This window comes from Loxodonta africana, chromosome 21 (assembly GCF_030014295.1).
Source record: "Loxodonta africana isolate mLoxAfr1 chromosome 21, mLoxAfr1.hap2, whole genome shotgun sequence".
NCBI lineage: Eukaryota > Metazoa > Chordata > Mammalia > Proboscidea > Elephantidae > Loxodonta > Loxodonta africana.
This window is the reverse complement of record NC_087362.1, coordinates 29454286-29476581: the sequence shown is the minus strand read 5'-3', so window position 1 is coordinate 29476581 and position 22296 is coordinate 29454286. Positions and strand designations below refer to the sequence as shown.

At 44.9% G+C, this 22296-nt stretch overlaps 1 protein-coding gene across 19 annotated transcripts in view; it reads right to left on the bottom strand.

Moving 5' to 3' along the window:
* Positions 1-22296, bottom strand: part of ANKRD11 (ankyrin repeat domain containing 11) — a 281034-nt gene that overhangs the window by 141513 nt on the left and 117225 nt on the right. For 5 of the 19 annotated variants that reach the window (XM_064273643.1, XM_064273640.1, XM_064273639.1 and 2 more), the window contains exon 3: positions 5321-5436. The exons of the other annotated variants lie outside the window; for them this stretch is intronic. The gene's annotated coding sequence lies outside the window, so the exon portion shown is untranslated. The remainder of the gene's footprint in view (positions 1-5320; positions 5437-22296) is intronic. 19 annotated transcript variants of the gene reach the window in all.

The following is a 22296-nucleotide window of genomic DNA, read 5'->3' as shown; positions in this document are numbered from 1 at the left end:
TCTTCTGCTTGCACAGTGAAAACAGTCTCAGCAACTGTACAGACAGCTGCAGCAAAGCCGACTGCAGTCGCACACCTTCTGGGGCTCTGCTCACCTGCTTAAGCCCAAACAACCACCACAAGTGTGGGTACAGGTATCTCTGTACACAAAAATGGAGCTTGGGAATTCTAATCTCAAGAAAGCATACCCTTCAGCTTCGCACAACCAGGCAGAAGGACGTTTGTCAGCATACATCCACCTCTCATCACCAAATTTCCTCAGTTTATGAGCAAATGTTTACTGAACATTTTCAGGCTCACATGCAGATGGTGTAATGGGGAAGCTAACTTACTGCGGCAGGGGGAGGGCCCAGATTAGCCCTCTGAGGGCATTCATGGCAGCCCAGGTCCTGAGCCACTCTTCTGTGCTGTTCTCCTCCTTCCTGGAGTACAGATAATGCCTATTCTACCCACCTCATGGGGCATCTGAATCAATCAAGTACAAGTGTTTTACAACCTATCATTGCCCCAGGGACACCCAGGAGGGGAAGGGGACGCACACATACACACACACACCCTTCCTGGGCAGCAACGCAGCCACCGACTTGGAAATCCTGTCCCCACCCTGAGTGCAGAGGCTGGGTCTAGTTTAACCCTCCCCTCTTTCCCTCTTGCCCTCATAACCTTGAAAAACACTCTGGGCAAGTAAGAGGGCAGGAAATGCCCCAAAGCAGGGCTAAAAGAAATGCACTGCTTTAGCCTCTGCTACAACTGCAACAGTTGAGCTACCCGAACTCTAGAAATAAATATTTCACGCCCGGCTCAACATCCTAACCCAGAAATAATAGTACAGCTTTTAATAAACAAGGCCATTTACTTATTCAGCTGTGCCCTGTGAAATACCTATTTCTTGTTCAGACTCCCAACTTTCATGTCAGTTCCCACTATGAAAAGCGAGCCCCATCCCAGCCAAAATGAAGCTCACACAGGATTCACACTAGTACAACCCCATGACCAGTCTAGACTCTCAGCTCCAGGGGTTTGGAGAAAAGAGGGAGGAAGCAAGGCATGATCTACTTTTTTTTTTTTTTTAACAAAAATTTAGTATGAAAACAGAAGCAGTACATTTTTATTGTAAAACATGTAGGCAATACTGACATGCTAACAGAAAAAGCAGGAGCAAATTCTCACCACCCAGAAGTCTCCAACGAACCCTACAGTGCATTTTTCAGTCAAATATGAGGTCATGCTGAACACAGCTTTGTAGCTTACTTTTCTTCTGTCAACATTCTTCACCTTTCCACTTAGGACTACAACCACTACACGTGAACACATTCCCCGTAAGTTAACACTGAAACGTGATTGTTCAGCAAGTCTTGTGTGTATGGCCCCATGTTAACTTAAGAAGCTGCAATCACCCATAATCAGTTTAGCAGCAGCAAAGCAAGAATGAAGCAATACCAACGTGCCACGAGACGGCTGCTGGTCTGTGAAGAACAGAGCTCATAACCATCATGTCACACCTGAGTGCAGGGCACGGGGAAAGGAGCCAAAGACGACTTGCTCCCTCTACCCAGTGGGGACCCAACACACGTAATTAGCACACCACAACGACTTTGGTAAATACTCTGGTTTCAAGGATTTATTCGTGAGCTCTGTACAGGACAGTGGGCCGTGTGCAGAAGTGGCGCTCGTAGTGAGAGCGACGAAGAGGTCCTCATAAGCCTGCTTCCTCCTTGGACAGCCCCTTTGGCTTCTGTTCTTGATACCCTTCCCTTCCAGGCAGCTGCTGAAGGAAGAGGACCACAGGCCTCTAGCCACTGTTAAGAAAGGCTACTTGGTGCTTCCTAAGGTGAGATAACCACATATAGGTGTGGAGACAAAGGTCAACTGGGATATTAAACAGAGGAACTACAAAAGGAAAGTGATTAATTTGAGGACGAAAGTTCATGTGATGGACATTTACCGAAGTGATGGGGTTTAAAGTTCCCAGGGAAACTCAGATATTCCTACCCAGCCCCTGTTCTGTTACTTCCTAAGGGGACAAAACAGAGCTATGTAGCAAACAACTGCCTCTGCCTCCAACGGCTGGCATCCCTCCAGCTGACATGAAATGTCCACCATCCCCACCTTTCTAAAGGGCTGATTTCTGTCTGACTCAAAGCCCTAGCATACAACTAAGGAGAGACAGGCTGTTTAATATGTCGCTGCAGAGAAAGGGGCAATAAAATCATCCAGGCACAAAGCGTTGACCAAGAACGGTCTGAGCTCAGGAGCCAAAGCAGATGGAGTCCTAGCAGATGGCCTCAGGTCAGCGTGGCCTCCAAAAGCAGCAGGTAGGCACCAGAACACTGACTGCGAGAGCCTCTGCCAGGTGGCACTGGCATCAAGTTGGCCTGCAGGCGCCCAAGGGTGCTCCTCTCCACACCCAGAGCTGAGCTGGGCTGCTCCCCCCTCTCCTGCCCTCCATTCCCAATGCCACCTCCATGGAGAGTCACCCAAAGTTAAGTCTCTATTAACACCCAATGGGATCCTGCAGGACTTTTCTTGCTTTGTGTCCACCAATCTCAGCTTCCAGTGAAGAAGGCACCCACAAAGGTAGCTGGCAAGGTAAAGATTCCAAAACACTAAACTCCCCTTCCCCCTCCCCTACAATCAAAAGAGAAAACACCAAGGCTTCCTCCAAGAACTCAGACTTGCCCCAGGGTGCCCCTTAGGGAAAGGGCTGGCAGATACTACTAGGCGTGTCCACAAATCCGATTTTGGGCCCAGCCCAGACACAAGCCTGCCTGCGAGGCGCCCATGACAGCCTTCTAGAGTCCAGGGCTATGTCTGCTTATGTGAGAAGAGAAGTTAAGCACACTTGGGAAGATGGTGAGACGTGCCTGAACATATTCTCCCTTTTATACAGGCAGCTACTTGTTCTGAGGTTACTCTGAACTGGTAAGATTAACGTATGAGTCAAATAGTCACCTAGGTATCAAAATAGAGCTGAAATCCAGAACGCAACACAAGGCTTCACACACCACTAATACAACAAGACAAATATTAAACTCCAGAGATTAGAGGTAGATCAATGAGAAGGGTGCCTTTGGATGGATAAGACACTGGGGTGGTGCAGATGGAGAAGTGAATTAGGGATAAGGAGAGGGCAAAGAGCTATTCATTACAGAAAGAGACCAAACCCACTGCTGTCCAGCCAATTTCAACTTACAGAGACCCTGTAAGACACAGCAGAGCTGCCCCATAGGGTTTCCAAGGCTGTAATCTTTACGGGGAGCCCTGGTAGCCCAGTGGTTAAGAACTATGGCTGCTGACCACAAAGTCCGCAGTTCAAACCCACCAGCCACTTCTTGGAAACTCCACAGGGCAGTTCTACTCTGTCCCATAGGGTCACTATGAGTTGGAATCGATTCAGTGGCAATGGGTTTTGTTTTGTTAAGTCTTTACGGAAGCAGACTGCCACATCTTTCTCCCACGGAGCGGCTGGTGGGTTCAAACCACCAACCTTTCAGTTAGCAGCTCAGCACTTAACCACTGGGTTACAAGGGCTCCTTCTAGAAAGGGACCAAAACCCGAAACCAAACCCAAACCCACTGCCGTCGAGTCGATTCCGACTGATAGCGACCCTACAGGACAGAGCAGAACTTCCCTGGTAGATTCGAACTGCTGACTTTTGGTTAGCAGCCATAGCTCTTAACCACTACACCACCACGATTTCTAGAAAGGGACAGGGGATGGTTTTTCTTCCCTTTAACCTCAATCAGGTGGTCTTTTGGTCTCACAGAATGGTATAGCTTCAAGTTTAAAACCTATAGAAAACACAGGCCTGACAGATGATCAATGAGAGTCAGCATTACTGAGGCAATGATGAGCCAGCCTCCTGCCACGGAGGGAACATGAGAAGAATAGGCTGCCAGTGCTGAGTCTGGAAGATACCAGGAAGAGCTTCTGGGCTGTCACAAACAACAACAAAAGAAAAACGACAACTCAAGAACTATCTTTCCTCACTGGTTTTTACAAAACAAACACTCAAGTTCTGTTCTAAACCACCAGAGAGGGCATGCCATTTTTGGAAAGCAGTGCCTGTGAGAACCTAACTCTGATAAAAATGATCTACTTCACAGAAGGCAAGCTGGAAAGTGACTGTTTCTGCTGGTTGTCAACAAGAGATGAACAAAAAAAGAGAAGGTAAGGCTAACAACACTCCAAAGCTGTTTTTGATTCTGCTTTAGAACTGCAATTTATTTCCAACTATTAAACAACAAAGAGGCCCTGATGGCGCAATGGTGAAACATTCGGCTGCTAACCCAAAGGTTGGCAGCTCGAACCCATCAGCGGCTCTGTGGGAGAAAACCCTGAGATATGCTCCTGTAAAGATTACAGCCTAGGTAACCCTATGGGACAATTCTGCTCTGTCCTATAGGGTCGCTATGAGTTGAAATCAATTTGACAGCACACAACAACATTAAACAAGTAAAATAAATGTTCTATACTCTAAATGTTTATTCTATTATTTTCTAATCAGACATTGGGTTATTCGAGAAAACACCAACTAAATGTTTCTTAGACCACCTTAAAGCTAGGACTTCAGCAAACCTTTCCCAGGTGCTTCTGCTTTACAGCCTTTTTGAAAACAGGTTTCAAGAGATTCCCATTTTCCATGGCTAAGAACAGGTTTCCAGTGGTTTAGCCAACACCTGAACTGACAGCCTGTTAGAGATGCAGGGGCCGAGCGCTTTCTGATCTGACATATAACCAGTTACCACTGAGTCCATTCCAACTCATAGTGACCCTAAAGGACAGGGTAGAACTGGGTGAACTCCATGGGTTTCCAAGGCTGTAAATCTTTACAGAGAAGCAGACTGCCACATCTTTCTCCCACAGAGGGGCTGGTGGGTTCCAACTGCCAACATTTCAGTTAGCACTAAGCGCTTAACTGCTATGCCACCAATATGGACCATATCAAAGCAGGCAGGCTATCACACTCAAAAAAAAAAAAAAAAAAAAACTAAATCTGTTGCCATGGAGCTGATTCCAACTCATGGCGACCCTACAGACAGAGTAGAACTGCCCCATAGGGTTTCCAAGGAGCACCTGGTAGATTCAAACTGCTGACCTTTTGGTTAGCAGCCATAGCACTTAACTACTACGCCTTAGACAAGGCAAAGTCAGTCTGCAGGAGAGGCATGGCCCCAAAAGGCTCGGGCCAGTGGAGCGCCCCCACATACACACAGTCACGGCCAGGGATGTCCCCGACAGGCAGGTCACTCTGCACAAGAGGCCACATTTCCCCTCCCAGAAGATAAGATAAGGCCCATCCAGCAAGTTCATAGCACCACCTTTGTTCCTGCCTCCTCACAAATGGAGGTGAAGAATCTGTAGCTGGCCCTGAGCTGAGGCTCATTCAGGGATGCTGCTTTCTGGGGACCGCTCTCTGGAGCCGCTCCATTTAGCACTGGGTGAGAAGGGAAAAGAAGGAGTTACCAATTCTAACAAGTTACCTGATAAACACATAAAATTAGTCAAAGTATTGTGTTTCCATTTTTCACTCAAACATTTTCAAAGACCTAAGGAACTATAAATCCACTTAAGATACAACCCATCAACTATAATCCCATTCAGCACTGTTTTCATTTTGATAACAGGGAGCACCACACTTTAGACATAAACGCAGAGGGGGAAACCTGATCATGCTGCCGCCCGCCTGTACACGCTAAGCTGCTGAATGATGTGAGGCTGGACCACAGGGACAGGGACACAGCCAGTGGTCAGGATGGAGCCTGCTGCAGACATGGGCACTCAAACGTGAGGCCAGGTTTAAAGGGTACCACTGCACTCTGTCACCAGGAGACCTTCCTTCCACCTATAACCATCGCCACAGACAAGTTCACCGAAAATTACAGGGCTTATATCAGAACTTTCTGGGGTGTTCAAGTTCATTTAAAAAGTATTACTCTTTATGACACTGACCTAAGACCATTACCTCTTAACCCCCCAAAGCCTCTACAACAAAGGTGATTAAATTTTAATATTTTCACCAATGTCTAAACTCTCTCATTTGACTAAAAAGTGTTAAGGAGCAATCTAGAGAAAGTCACAGCAAATAACAATTACTAGTTTTGTCACATTCGCTTGTGAAAGAAGCAAAGGGGCTGCCAGGGTTTGTCCTGTTGCTCAATTTTTTTTAATTTATTTATTTATTTTAATTAAACCCCCTCAGATTAACAACGGTCATGCTGGGCTTCAGATGAACACTTTACCTACCTTTAATGTGAATCAAAACCCAAAAATCCACGTGGCAGGGCTCTTTTAGCATAATGACTGAATATAAAATGATTTCATGTAAAAAAGCCACGACAATGTGAGAGAAGAGTTTGACAACTGAGACAACTAAAGTCACCTTCCTTCTTTAGTTAAGAGCAGAACCAGATTAAAAATTTTTCACTGAAAAGCAGGGAAAGACAGGGAAGGGCCAGGAAAGTGTCACGGTTCACCTCCTGTACCCTCACAAACCAGCCTGCTTTCCAGGTGCGAGAGAACAGAAGCAAAACTCCATGGACTTGGGAGTTAGAACACAAAGCCATTGCAAACCCCTTGCCCCCTAGCAGGTACAGACCCATCTCTCAGGTACAGATAGCAAAGCGGGCCCTTGGAGGGGATAGCTGACGATCCTCCTTGGAGGGATCCCCACAACAGAGAAACCGTGACTGAGAGCCGCTGGCACCGGCTTGATGGACTTTTACCCTACAAGACCCACAAGTGGGAACGGCATGACTAAAAGAAGGCTTTAAGCAGACCAGGAGTAACAAAAGTGCAAAATTTGACCTAGTAAAATTACTTCTTACCTTCTGCTAGGTGGAGAAAGCAGACATTTACATGTTATCAGACTTTTTTAATCTAAGAAAATAATAGCCAAGAGTATACATTACATCAAGCTGAAATAAACAATACAGAATCATTTTCCCGATAATATGATTTTTTTTTAATACCATCTTCATAAAATGGAAGCCTGAAGACATCAATTCCATCAACTCCCTGATGTGTGTGCAAGAGAGCACAGAACCAGTACTGTGTGCCTGCAAACACACACCCCTTGCACCAACAAGACACCCCTAAAGTCAGAAAGGCCCAGGTCAAGGGACAAGAAGGACCTGTACAGGTGTGGTGAGAGCAGACCTTGCCCAGGCCCGCCCTGCTGTTTCCGGACACAAACAGAAAGGCAGCCTATGAGGCAGGGCTAGAGGTCTCCAGGGGTCTGAAAAGTGAGGAAGTCTTAGAAGGGCCCTGATGATCCAAAGAGCTAACGGGCCGCACCCCAGACTGATGGGAAATGGTGCTGGAGTTCGATGTGATGAGTGTGAAACAGGAGGGGAAGAAAGCAGAGAGAGAGGGAAAGAAAGGTAGGAGGTGCTGGCCACCCACCAGCAGGGCAAATCAAACAGCATAACCTAACCAAGGAAGCGGCACTAGAAGATCTCTGGGACGTAACACTAAACCAAAAAAAAAAAAAAAAAAAACCACACAAAATGACCCTCTAAATAATACACGTGAATGTAAATGTGGGGTGAAGAAGGTCCTGGAAGGACTCCCACCAGCAAAAGAAGTTGCCTGAGGGAAAAAACTTAGGGAGGAGGGGTGCCTGGTTTCACACCACACCTTTGTAAGTTTGAGAAAATTCTGTTAGGACTGTACTGTACTCATCTATTGTGTGCCTTTTTCAACTTCTTACTATGAAATTTTAGACTTACAAAAAAGTTGCAGAAAATAGTTCAGAGTTCCAATACACTCTTCATTCAGCATCTCCTAAGGTTAACATCACACATGCCCACAGTACAAGCATCTCATTCCGGAAGTTAACACTGACATCATGATATTAACTGACGCAGGGTTATGTTCAAGAGCAGCCACTGCGTTCCCCCACCATCCTTCTTCCCACCCAGGATCCCACACTACATTTGGGAGTCATGCTCCCTTGTTCTCCTTATCAGGTTAATTTATAATGATATAACGTAATAATTTTTTTAATCTATAGGAAAGAGGGAGAGCAGTTTTTGATCTTGTGTGTCAAATATGGACAGAGTTTACAGAAAAGCCCAGGAGGTAATCAAAAAGGCAAATGCTGCATGTATGTTTGTGTACGGGGAATAAGAACTATTGGTAAATATTCAGATCAGAGAAGACACAGTTTGAAGGAAATTATTGACTGAGAAGTCTAGAGCTCTGCAGAGGGCTCCTCTGAGTATTCTACAGCAGGTTCTGGTCGGTGCACGGTGGAAAGAAACTACCTGCAGATACACTGAAGGATCAGAAGGGCTGTCAGTCCACCAGAAACAGGGACTCCACCAGCAGCACGAAGAGCCTCATGACCCAGGGTGCTGGGTGGAAGACTCAGGAAGGCCCTGCTCAGCAGGGAAATGATTTGCCCAAAGCTGAGCGGGGATTCTGGTTCCATCCAACAAATCTCAAAGCAAGACTTGAAAAATGTAAGCGGTTTCCAAGTAACTAAATCAATCTCAGAACAAAGCTCAAGAAGTTTCACAGAAAAACAAAACCACCCAGTGTCTGGCAAGGTAAAATCACGATGTCTGGCATCCAATCAAATATTCCCAGGGATGGAAGCTGCTGGAACAATTTGAACAAAAATATAGAGTGGTGCTGGACCTAGGTGGCACAAACAGTTTGCACTCAATTACTAACCTAAAGGTTGGCGGCGCAGACCCACTCGGCAGTAGAAAGAAAGGCATGGGGGTCTGCTTCCATTAAGATTACAGTTAATAATAAATCTCTTTGGCTCAGTTCTTCACTGTAAAACGGGCTCCCCAAGAGTTGGATCAACTTGACAGCCACCGGTTTGAGCTTTGCTTTTTCTATTTGTTTTGTTTTTTATTGGATTGTAAACCAAAGTATAAAATAATTATATGTGAGGCCATACTGATACAAAGAAATAACTGAATAAATGGGAGAGGAGACAAATCTTCCTTACAAGTAGATGATCTTACCCACCCCTCGCCCCCAAGAAGGTTCTTTAAGCTATTATGTGAAGTGGTACAATAGCACTTGACGGTAGGCTTAAACCTAACCATATCAGTAATCGCATTAAATATAAGTGGTGTAAACACCCCAATCAAGGGAGAAATGTCAGCTTAGACTTTAATCAATACTCAACTATAGAATGCCTATAAGAAACCCACATTAAATACAAAGACATAAACAGTTCAAAAGTAAAAAGATGGGAAAGGATATACTATGCTAAGAGTCGTCAAAAGAAAGGTGAAGTGGCTATTTGGATATCAAAGAATATTACCAGGGATAAAGAAAGTCATTTCATAATGATAAAGGGATTGAGTCATTAAAAAAAGATATAATAATCTTAACCGTTTATGTCCCTAATAACTAAGCCTCAAAATACGCTAAGTAAAAACTGATAGAACTGCAAGGAGAAATGCATAGAATCACTGTCATTGTCAAGAGATTTCAGTGCCCATTTCTCAATACTTGATAGAACAGGTGGCCAGAAAATCACCAAAGGGACAGACTGAGCCATCACTGAAGGACCACAGTAGTAAGTTCATCGTCATCATACTTAGATGGTGGGGTTTAAGGTAGATTTTTTCCCCTTTTTCATGTTTTCTTGTATTTTCTACAATGGGTGGAAAATAAAAATAATCATCATAAAGGACCTTCCAGTCCATTTTGCAACCAAAAGAGAAGCAGTGAAGCACCACGCTGAGGTGCTTAGGGACTCTCCCTCTCATTTAAGAACATTTCTTGAGCATTTACTCTGAACAGGCCCTACATTCGACTAAACCTGTCTTGATATGGACTTCAGAGTTCAGCAGTATAAACCAAAAAACCAAACCAAGCCTGTCACCATCTAGTCAATTCTGCAGCCAAGTGCTTAACCACCTTCCCATCAGGTACCTTTAATCAAGCATCTATAATGCAATGTAAGTTCTCTCTGTGCTGGGTGGTAGATAATCAGGGTTCACACAATGAAAATGGGGGAAAAAAATGCTCACTAGACCCTTTGGTGTCAGTTCACCTATAAATCCAGAGCTGGTATTTCTCACTGACCTGGAAGAGAAAATTCCCTGCAGCAGCTTTTCTCTAAACACTAAGAAAAAGACAAGGAAGTTGGGAACAGGTTTTGCCCGTTATCTAGGCAAGAAAATCTCCCTAACAGTGAACTTGTGTCTAGCTGCCATTCCTGCTACCTTGTCTATAAGTCACTAAAATGAACAAGTGGCCTAGCTTCATCACAAAGGCGCTTAGACTGTGGTGCAGTACAGATTAACTCCCCACCACACCCACACACAGAGATCAAGCTTAAAATCAAGGAACTTCTAAAATGCTTCAGTATTGACCCTGAAGAACTGCTGGTAATTATTTCAAAGCACCAGCTGGGTACAGCCCATATCCACCCAATATAACCTCTCCCTGTGACCCACCTCCCCAGCCAACCTAATTGTCTATTCCATTTAAGCCAATTATCATGGGATGGGGAAAAGAAAAAGGATGTAACTTAACTCAAACAGGTCTGGAAAAACTAGACTTCCAGCCAAGTACGTCACTTGAATTGGAACTGGGATGTCCCCACAGTCAACAGCAGCTCCCAACAGAGGTGCTGGGGCATTTGGCTCTGCTGCGTGATTCAAACTCCTTGCACGGTAGCCTAGGAAGAGTCTGGAAGAAACCTGTAGATTCCGAGACACCAAGGCACTGTGCTTCACCATCATTTAGTCTCACCTGCTGAGACGCAAAATCATCTATTGCATTCACTTTTTTTGTGACTGAAAGAAATGGATGATTTCTGGTTCATTAAATTTTTAAATCATCCTTTAAAACCCACTCTACTGAAAAAGTCAACTTTGAAAGGGGGTAGGCTGAGCTGCTTAACAAAGAGGAAAGACCTGTTTTGAGATGAACAAATAAGAATTACTATTATATGGAGGTTTTAAAAGCAACCCTGGTGGCATAGTGGTTACGTGCTATGGTTGCTAATCAAGAGGTCGGCAGTTTGAATCCGCCAGGTGCTCCTTGGAAACTCTATCAGGCAGTTCTACCCCGTCCTACATGGTAGCTATGAGTCGGAATCAACTTGACGGCAGTGGGTTAGGTTTTGGTTTTTGGTGGTTTTAAAACTACTTAAGCCTTAACACAAGTATGTGGAAATTCTAAACTTATCTGTTTGGGTTTTTTCAAGTAGGCTTCAGTCTAATTATTATGCTTCTTTAAACCATTTTGAAACCCTAAAATTGCACAGGAAAGACATAAGGTTGAAGACCACGTGCACTCTACTTACTAGGAGGTTAAAAATAAAATCTGTAATAATGTACAGATTAGAAGACCAAAATAGGAACATGACCTAGAAAAAGTTTCAACAGACCACCTGCATATTACCCAGTCAAAGAATCTACTGGTTATAGTGATGGGAGTGTATCTTTTATACATTTTTTTTTTATCTTAAAGAAAAATAATAAAATCTAACTCCTAAAGAGTTACATTATGCTAGGGTGTTTTTGTTTGTTTTCTCTTTAAATAAAGCCTTTTTCTTTCCTCCAGCCTCTCCCCCTGGTCTGCACAACCCCTCTGGGCTTGAGGCCTCCACTTCCAGTTCTAGACTGTCTCCCACTGGCACATCAAATCCGTCATGCCCAAGACATGTCTGCTTTCTCCACTCACCCATACCAGCTCCTCTTTCCTAGGTTTCCTATCTTCACAGTGGCATCATCACCCCTCTAGTCACCAAGCCTCAAAGATGGGTTTCTCTGCTCTCACCTCCACCTCCCTCAGCCCCATAACCCCATGGACGCCTCACCTTGGCCCCCTTCCACTCCTAGAGCAGCCATGGGATCAGCCATGGCCTCCCTCAGAGGGTTCCCTGTAACACATCCCTCCTTGGGGGCATCGTCTCCTTGTTCCAGATCTTTCCATGTTGCTCCACTTGAGCTGGCATTCCTACCTCCCTTCCATCTAGTCTGTGCCTTAAAACTGTAGACATGTCGGAACCCCCTCTGCTCTGTGGTGGCCCATCTCCAGGCAAAACGTTCTATTCCCCTTCAACCAAACTCCTGTTCTAAACCCCAGGGCCATTTGCTCCACTGTAAGGCCTTTGGGGCCCCAGCCCCCCTTCAATGGCAGCACTTCCTGACAGTGGCTGTCGGGGCATGTCACCTTGTTGTGGGACTTTAAGGCCCTTAGGGCAGGATGCTACCCCAGCCAGCTGCCTGTGCTCACAGGGGACACAGAGGCTTTGAGGGAAGGGCAGAGGGAAGTCCCTCACACAAACTTCCATGTTCTCTTTTTCACAAAGGGTAATGACACCCACTGTGAGGATCAGAAGGATGAGAGGCCTATGCTGACAGGTGGGATATTCAGCTAAGCCTACCACCTGATTTCTGTAAGCCCAGCCGGACTCTGCAGCACCCTGGACGCAACAGGTGCTCACTGTTTATTAAATAAAAGGAAAGCCATCAGACAGTGAGAGCTACCGCTTCAACTTGCTCAAGTACAGGTGTTGCGAAAGAACAACAAAGAAAGTTCTTATAACAAAGACTGACTTAATTCTGAGGGCTACAACAAGGAAAGCACAATGGAAAGTGGGTCCCTAAACCACTGGTCTTGATAACTTAAATTCAACAGCATCTGTAAGTACTAGGGATGCCATAGCCCAAGCTATTGGAGATTGTGCACTCAGGCCCCTGTGCACTGAGTGAGTTCCCACGGACTGCTCAGCAGCTGTGAGGACAACTCAATCCAAAGGTGAAGAAACCAGAGTGTCCACAGAGCCAGCAGACCCTACCTGTTCACCCCATCAGGTACACATTTAGCTGAGACGGTACTACTACTGTGCTTACAAGGCACAGGAAAAGAAATGGCCTCATCTCCTTCAATCCTACCATACACTCTCAATAATTAAGAAGTTCCTCCTCTTCATTAAAAAAAAAAAAACCTCTTACAAAAATTTGAGTATTTTCTCCTCCTCTTCATCTCAATAAAATCCGAAAATTTTCAGATTATTCTCATAAATAGGAGTCACAATTTATAGCAAAGAGAGCTTCATCTAAGATGTTTATGGACCATACGTAATGGTTTCATAATAAATGGCATAAAGAACGGAATATGAGGTTACTGAAGGTCCAGAGCCCTCGTGTCCGGTGAAACCAGATCCACTCCATCACTGCTAGAAAGTCTGAGTTCAGTCCCAGCCAATGCAGAGAGCAATTTCTTTAAAGACTACTTAAAGCTGGGTATATACAGAACTCTCCAAGTTTAAAAAAGTTCTCCAAACTGGTTAATACATAACAATATATTTTAATTCACTGCAATCCAAATCATCTAAGAAATTCCACAAAACTTTGACAAACAAAGACAAATTATGAACTCAAGTGACCAGGCTGAACTACAAGACAAGATCAGAGTGAGCCAAGACAAGGCAGCACTGTTGAAAAACTCTATGAGAATCCCGGATTAAAGAATAAGATGAGTGATCAGTTTTGAGGAAACCTCCCAACAGGAAGAATTATGCAAGCCAAATAAACCGGCTGAGTGCCGGGGAATAGCCACGTATTGCCAGAGGAATGGGCTGGCTCTTTTCCATGCCTATAATCCCAGGAGCAGAGTCCATGTAGAAAGGGGCCAAGCAGCAGCTGGTTACATAAGAAACCTCGGCCACACTGGGTGGCACGATCCACTGCTACTGAGATGCAATAAAAGACAAGATCTAAAGAAGAAGAAAAGAGCTTGGTGGTGCCACATCACAGCAGAGAACATGCACCATATCTGTGAGCATGCACCCAAGGGCATGCACACACTTCAGAGGGGGGCCAGTTTCATGTTCCCGTGAAAATTCTAGGAGAGGCCTCACTACCTAGGGTCCCTAGAATCACAAGTCCCTTGATATGCACACAAACCTGTGAGCTTATGCATTGGGGGAGATAAAGGACACAATGAGATCCTCAGAAAAGTGTGAAATTGTTAAAAAATAATAATAATAATAATAATCCATCTGCTGTGTATATTCTCAACAACAAAAAATAAATTATGCTAAAATTTTTTTTAGTAATCCATAAGCGTTTGGAAACCCTGGTGGCGTAGTGGTTAAGTGCTACGGCTGCTAACCAAAGGGTGGGAAGTTTGAATCTGCCAGGCGCTCCTTGGAAACTCTATAGGGCAGTTCTATAGGGTCGCTATGAGTCGGAATCGACTCGATAGCACTGGGTTTGGTTTTTTAGTTTCAATGCCCTGGTGACACAATGGTTAAGAGCTCAGTTGCTAACCAAAAGGTCAGCAGTTCAAATCCACCAGCCGCTCCTTGGAAACCCTATGGGGCAATTCTACTGTGTCCTACAGGGTCGCTGTGAGTGGGAAATGCCTCCACGGCAACGGGTTTGGTTTTGGCATTTTTGGAATGCATTCTGGCACAGATTCCATAAATTAGTACAACTGTTTCCAAACCGTAGCCTGAGGACCCCCGAGGGTCACTACAACCCTTCTAGGGGGTTTCAAGTTCAAAATTATTTTCGTAATAATACCGAGATGTTGTTTGCCTTTTAAACTGTATTGACATGATGCAACAGCCCAATTCCACTGAAAACCCCTGAAGAAGCTATAATTATTAATTTCATTAAATCTTGAGCCTTTAGTACTTGTCTTCTGTATCCTGTGTGACAAAGGAAGAAGCAGGTTGGAAGCACTTCTGCTGCACACTGGAGTATGACAAATGGCTCCAGGGAGAGCACTTTTTCATTTTTTTCACCATTTTTAGATGAGAGAATGACTGATGTACAAACTGTGGTTATTCATACTTCAGTATTTGGTTTCATTTCTAGCTTGGTAAATATTGATAGATGCACTATATAAACAAAAGTTCTTTGGGTTTCTCCATGCTCAACAGCATGAAGAGGCCCTGAGACCAGGCAATGTTAGGGCCTGGCCGGTCAAGACCCACTACCACTACAGATGCAGTAACGCTGAGCTCACAATGAAGCACTTTCATCTGCAATCACATTTCTCGGATTCCACTGTAAATACTATCCACTGGAAGGGAAAAGATGTGTATATACACAATCTTAGCATTTCTGTCAGAGAAACTTGCCTGCCTTCTGTCCCCACGGGGTGACTCTGGCCAGCCACCCGAAACATGGGGTTGAAGGACCAGGGAAGTGAGTCCGGCACCCGCCACGGGCCCTTCCTGCCTACCCATGCTCATTCTGTTGGAAATGCAAAGCCACCACGGACTAAAACTGCATGTGAAGACCAGCAGAGCACGTCCATGTGACTCTGGCTGCAGCAAAGCTGAGATGGGTCTCTATTGAGACGGGTCCCTATTTCAATGCCCTTTTGGAGACCCTGACTCGGTCTGATCATACGACTGTTAGACGAGATAAGGAGATGGAGACCTCGAGAAGAGGTTCAGCACAGAGAGGAAGCCAGTCTCAGTCTCACCGTGCTGGTGGCCACCTCCAGGTCTGCTCTCTAGAGCCATGCTTGCCCCAGGGCAATCCTGCACACCAGAGCCACAGCAGGTGCTGGAAGTACAACCCGGACTCTGAGCAGCTCCAGCTGCCGATGAGATGGTGTGCTGCATTCCCATGTTAAAAGTCACTGGAAGGGAGCATGAGCCACTAGAGGTGTTGGGTTAATGAATAAAACTAAGTTGTATTCGCAGAATTTAGTGACATTTTGAAAACAGATCCCCAAATCAGGTTAGAGACGACTAATCTAGTGTCTGGAAAAAAAAGTAAGGAATATAGTTGTTAGGCACCATTGAGATGGTTCTGACACATAGCGACTCTACACACAACAGAACAAAACACTGCCCGGTCCTGGGCCATCCTTACAATCGTTGTTATGCTTGAGCCCACTATTGCAGGCACTATGTCAATCCACCTCGTTGAGGGTCTTCCTCTTTTCCACTGACCCAAGCATGATGTCCTTCTCCAGGGACTGATCCCTCCTGACAAAATGTCCAAAGTATGTAAGGAGTAAGTGTGCAGTAGGCCAAGACAATTTAGCCCGAGGGCAGAGATATCGCAGGTTGGACTGGGGGCATCCTGCATGTCCCACAGCTGGCTGTGTACTCCCCTCGAGGTCACCAGGGAAACTTTGTAGCCTTCAGTCCAGTGTACTCCTTTCCAACTTCGACAATTCTGTAGTGTTAAAACTCATTGCCATTGAGTCAATTCTGACTCATAGTGGCCCTATACCACAGAGCAGAACTGCCCCATAGGGTTTCTAAGGATTTGAATTGCTGGCTTTTTGGTTAGTAGCCATAGCTGTTAACCACTGCGCCCCACCAGGGCTCCTCTGTCATGTTAAGAAGAAATAAAATAAACTTCAATGCTCATGAGGAATAGTTTTCCAAGAGAGGTATATCCCCTGAGCAGAAGGTTGCCATCTTTGTTCTTGGATGACACCTTCCTTATGGTCAAGGGATCTTGTAACTGAAGAGGGGTCAACAACACACAAGTACCCAGAAGCGGGTCAGGCCTTCAAAGCAGTTCCCGGAATGCTCAGAGCTGAGTTCAGTGGTGAGCTACTGGCTTTATTTTTCACTCCTCAGTCAGAGAAGACAAGAGACAGTTAAAAGTGATCCTCCTGCCAGAAAATAAACCAGGGTAAGACCAGACTTGGATGTGCAATGCTACGAGCACTGGGCTGGAGAGCAAGGTGCAGTCAAGGAGATGCGTGGCCCAAAAGGGCATCATAGAGGAGACCGACACCATGACTTACATAGATAGGGCAATACCTTTGCCCAGATCTCACCTAACCCCTGGCTGCCAGGGCTTGAATTGAGGTCTGGGGAATCTATAGTCGGTGCCCTGGGCTCTGTGACTCAGGACGGAAGACAGCAGGTGTCAGCTTCTACAGAGCGAACCTGTGGCTCAGCCAGCTGGCACACAGCCCATGGGGCAGTGTCCCCACTGTGTGACATTCCTCTGCCTCCTTCACACACCACTCTTCTTTCAGTCTGCTATGCTCTCCCTGTCACACACAAGGTAAGCTGCCCTCTATTAGCCCCTTGCAATACCTATTAACTATCCTACTACCTTGTACAACGCCCTCCCCGAAAAGACTGTAAAAGGAAAGGGGGCAAGAAAACAAGTATGTCCTACTCCTCCATAATATTTTATAATTAAAATTATACCAGTTACATTACAAATTTGTCCCTGGATGGTGTAGCCATTAAAAATCATGTTTTGAAGATTAATGTCATGGGAAACTAAAACTTAGTTTTAAAATGCAGAATATAGAATTTATATATAGTGTGATTCCTATTTTATAAAAAGTATAAAATAGACTCAAAAATTTAAACTTAGATGTTTATCTTTGGGTGGTGGGATTATAATTTTCTTTTTTAAACTTTATTTACTATGTTTCCTTCAATGTAGAGACCTATTATAACCCCCATGTAACATTACTACAATAACGGAAAAACCCTCATTTTTCTATAAGACATTGAATCAGCATAACACTTAGAACAAAGATAAGATTTCCACAGTTCACTGAACAAAAGAACTGTCCATTCAACAAGAAAGCAATGGCATGGCCAATTATGTCTGGATATCTACATTTTAATAAGCTCTTTGTGGAAAGAATGGGGGAATATCTTAAAAGAGATTAACCATGAACTCTGAACCTTAGCAAGCCACCTGAGACTGAATGCTTCTTTAAACCCCTGGGCAGATGCTCTGACTTCCTCTACGGAGACTCATGAAGGTGGAAAGATAGAACTCATTCTTGCTAATGGTTCTATTCTCTACTAACCTTAAGTCCTATTTCCGCCCAGGCTCTATCCTACCCCCCACCAAAAAGAATCAAAAAGTTATTCTGAATTTGTTTTAAATTTACAACAATTTGAAATAAACAGGTCTACCTGCCTAAAGGCCACAAGTGAGGGAGGGAGTGAAAGACTCAGTGACATGAGGAAAGACGGGGGCTCTCAAGGTCTCAAAGAGAACTTCACACTCCCTGAGTGGTGGGGGCAGACAAGGGAGACGAGGAAGCACCCTGACAGGAGACAAGGCTGGTCAGCACTAACATTCTAGCTGAAGCTTCATGCCAGCTCGGAGTCAGTGGTCTTGCACAGTCCCCTGAAGCCTAAGCTCATGCCGCTCTCTAATGGGCACTGCCCAGAGTGGCCCACGCACAGATGACTCTTCCAACAGAGAAGCCACCTACATGAACCTGATGGCAAGTACCTTGAAAGTGGCATTTTTATATATTTATTATTATTATTATTATTATACATTTAAATTGAGGTACATATTATACGTTTATATTTATATATGATACATATATAATATGCACATACATATATAAACTACACAACGTACAATTTTCCCAAACTTTTAAGGTAAAACAATTCAAAGAAATTTCTCATTTAAAAGTAGACCCCAAACTCCTTGGGGCATAATATGTTCACTCTCTTCTGCTTTAGAAATATTTATATGAAATGTTTGGTAAGTACTGACGTAGACCAGTCACATGGACATTAAGAATGATGATTTTGATCTGTTATTACTCCCTCCTCAGCACAGTACCCAGAAGAACTCAGAGAATGCCTGTCTTCCTCAATCCACCAACAGCACACACTGTCCAGCCAGCTTCCTGGACAGCTTACCACTGTATGGTCAACCTGGCCAGTGTAGGGTGAAATAAGAGTGGGAGAGCCCTGGGGAAGCTGACAGTTCTGTCTCACCCTGTCAATGCATGCCACAGTCACCCAAGAATCTAGAGAGAAAGTGACTTCATATAAACACAACCAGGATTAAGCAATGATTGCAGCTTGAAAAGAAAAGTGCTTCCAAAGCCTGATCTATAAGCCCTCCCACTTCCCAATAAGGGGCTTCAGAACACGTCTTTCGATTACAGGGCCCAGAGAGAGCAAGACTATAAGATTAACATAGGGCAAGAGAATACAAGAGACCCAAAAATGGTAAACTCAAGTCTGAAACACCCAACTATGAAAACAATTTAAAAGCAAACCGAGTATGCTGCTTGCCAAGCATTAATCAGGGCAGCTGCCACACACCCATCCAGGAACAAGTTTACTTAAGAGAAAGGGTCCTCTTAAAAGTGAGCAGTCAACAGGCAGTCCTGTCAATAGCCTCTGCAGCTTCTGCCAGGCGTGCCCTGCCTCAGGCAGAACGCTACCAACATGCTGGGCTCTTTCCTCAAGGCTAGTGATTCAAGGGCTTGGGAGCCAGGAGGGGGAACCCCACAGAGCTCTACTGAGATACCCCAGTTTGGTCTCCCTACCCTGCCAAAGCACTAAATCACTAGTAAGGGCCTCTGGGAATAACAACATGCATGCAGTGAGAGAAAATGGAACTATGGAAAGACAGCCAACTGTTTAGAAACAAATAACAAGGAAAAAGTCGTCTTCGCTGAAAACATTAAAAAATGTAGAAACCTACTGTCTTAGTTATCTAGTGCTGCTATAACAGAAATACCACAAGCAGATGGCTTTCGCAAAGAGAAATTTATTCTTCTATAGCCTAGAAGGCTAGAAGTCCAAATTCAGGGTGCCAGCTCCAGTGGAAGGCTTTCACTTTCTGTTGGCTCTGAGGGAAAGTCCTTGTCATCGATCTTCCCCTGGTCTAGGAGCTTCTCAGTGCACGGACCTGGGTCCAAAAGACGTGTGTTCCTGGATCCTCTTGCTTGGTGATAATGAGGTCCCCCTGTCTTTCTGGTCACTTCTCTCTTGTATCTCAAAAGAGGTTGAGTCAAGATACAACCTAAACTTGTGGATTGAGTCCTGCCTCATTTACATAACTGCCTCTAATCCTGCCTCATTAACATCAGAGGCAGGATTTACAACACACAGAAAAATCACATCGAATGACAAAATGGTAGACAATCACACAATACTGGGAATCATGGCCTAGGCAAGTTCGCGCACATTTTGGGGGACCACAATTCAATTCATAACACCTATTATAACCCCCATGTAAATTTTTCCTCTACTATTAAAGGGTTATGAGTCAAAAACTGTCATTTTATTTGTTTCCAAGTCCTTCAGAAAATTAGGCACCTTTTTTTTTAAGTATATACCCAAAAGAATTGAAGACAATTCAACTCTTTTGGGTACATATACACCCACCCACCCCCACCTCAATGTATGTATACTTGTACACCAACGTGCGTTGCAGTAATGTTCACAATAACAAGGTGGAAATAAACGAAGTGCCCATCAACATATGAACGGATAAACAAAATATGGTCTATCCACACAATGGAGTATTATTCACCCATAAAGAGAAATGAAGTCGGGATACATGGTACAATGGGGGTGAACCTTGAAAACATGATGCTGAGTGAAATAAACCAATCACAAAAGGTCAAATATTGTATGATCCCATTTACATGAACTATCTAGAATAGGCAAAGTATAGGGACCAAAGCTTATTAGTGGTTACTGAGGGAGGGAGGGAGGGAAGAAATTAAGCACACCCAAAGTTTAAAGGTGTCTGGGGCAAAGGGAAAGAGAACGAAAAAGCTACCCTAAAAAATGTCATCATCAATTGATACGATCATCAAGGTGCCATCAAGAGACTGATGGAGCACCTGGTAGCCCAAGGCCCTGAGTCTGGCGACCCTTGCCCCCGCTCAGGGAGCCTGACCAGCCAGAGAAAGGATCACAAATGATCCTGAGAGCAAGAGGCTGGGAAAGTTGTCTGAGTGTCTATGGTAGAGTTGTTATTAATATTATTTAGATAGAGCAGGCCAGGCATGGACAAGCAGAGTGAATGTGGAGAGGAGGAGAGAAGACTGTGCCAGCCCTCAGGGACCTCATTTACAGAGCTGTTCTGAGGATCAATGAAGTCAGGTACCCAGGTGTGGCTTTGGTCTCCCAAATGCTGCACAAATAAGGAATCACTCTGTAAACTACACTGCTGACTTTTACTTGACACTCTTTTCCATGGTAATGTGAACTCTTAGCAACTAAGTGGTAACCACAGCCCACCATAAACAGTTTATCGTCTGAGACAAAACTGACATCAGGCTTCCAAAAGTGGCATCTCATAGAGTCTCCTCTCTGCGCTCCACCCAAGGGTTAGAAAAACCCCTTTGCCTTCGAGTTGATTCCGACTCATAGAGATCCTACAGGGCTTCCAAGGAGTGGCTGGTGGATTCGAACTGCTGACCTTTTGGTTAGCAGCCAAGACCACAGGCAAATACTCGTATCAAACCCTTTCATGGGCAGCTATCCAGTGAACCCAGTGAGATCTCAGGCACAAAAAGGGAGAAAGAAGGCAACTTCACAAAAACTTTTCTCCTTTAATATTTCTCCATGGTTTTTTCTAAATGAATTTCAGAACTGTTTTTGCCCCAGGTCTGTGCTCTTCAATAATTTTCACTAGTTTATACCAGATGCCCTACTTAGGCAATAAAGAGAAGGAAAAATAAAGGGTTCTGAAGTTCACGTCTGCAAAACAGCTATTTACAGGAGCCTCTCTTTCGCAAGCAACTTTCCTCTCAGCATCCTGAGGGCATCAGGAATCTGGGAGCCTGGCTGCTGCAGATGAGGCCACATTACAGTTCCGGATCAGGAAATGTGCGCCCTTGAACTCCAGACTGTCCTCAGGCCCCAGTATGAGCCTAGCCCAGCCGCTGGCATCAGGGCTCATGCTCTCGGCCTCTCCTCCCAGCACTGACACACTGGCTACTTCACCGTGAATCCCAACTGATCACCAGGAAAACTTCAGTCAGAAAACCGGTACAGTCCTAAATCTGGTTATGTCCTTTGTTTTCTCTCTCTTCATTATTTAAAAGAAAAAAATCAAGAGGCATAATGTGAGTAGGCCCCTTTCAAGACCCAGTTAATTCTGAGCTGCCAGGCCACCGGGCAGATACGTTCTGTCCACAACAGACACTTCCTAGGACATTCTGCTTTACACTTGGAAAAAGGCACCTCCCCTTCCAAGAAGTCATCCCTACCAACACTCACTGCTGACAACTGAGGGCACGGATGCAAACCACCAGCCGTGCCCCAAACATCCAGGCAGCACTGAAGGACAGGTGGAAGGTGCCACCGTGCAGCATGTCTCCTGCCTGCTCATCTAGCACCCACAGATGTGCTGGCACAGGGGTGCTGTGCAGAGAGGCAGCTGTGGTCTCTGCCCTGGTATGATGGCCGGCCAAGGGAGGACAGACAAGAAAAGGACAGATGTAGCATTTCCTAGACTCAGCACCTGACTGAAGTAGGGACCAGGGACAAAGAAGTTTCTCCCTTGAGCAGTGACAGCACCACCCCACCAACAGCACGGGGCAAAGCTGCTATATGGGAGCTATATGGGAAACACAAGTC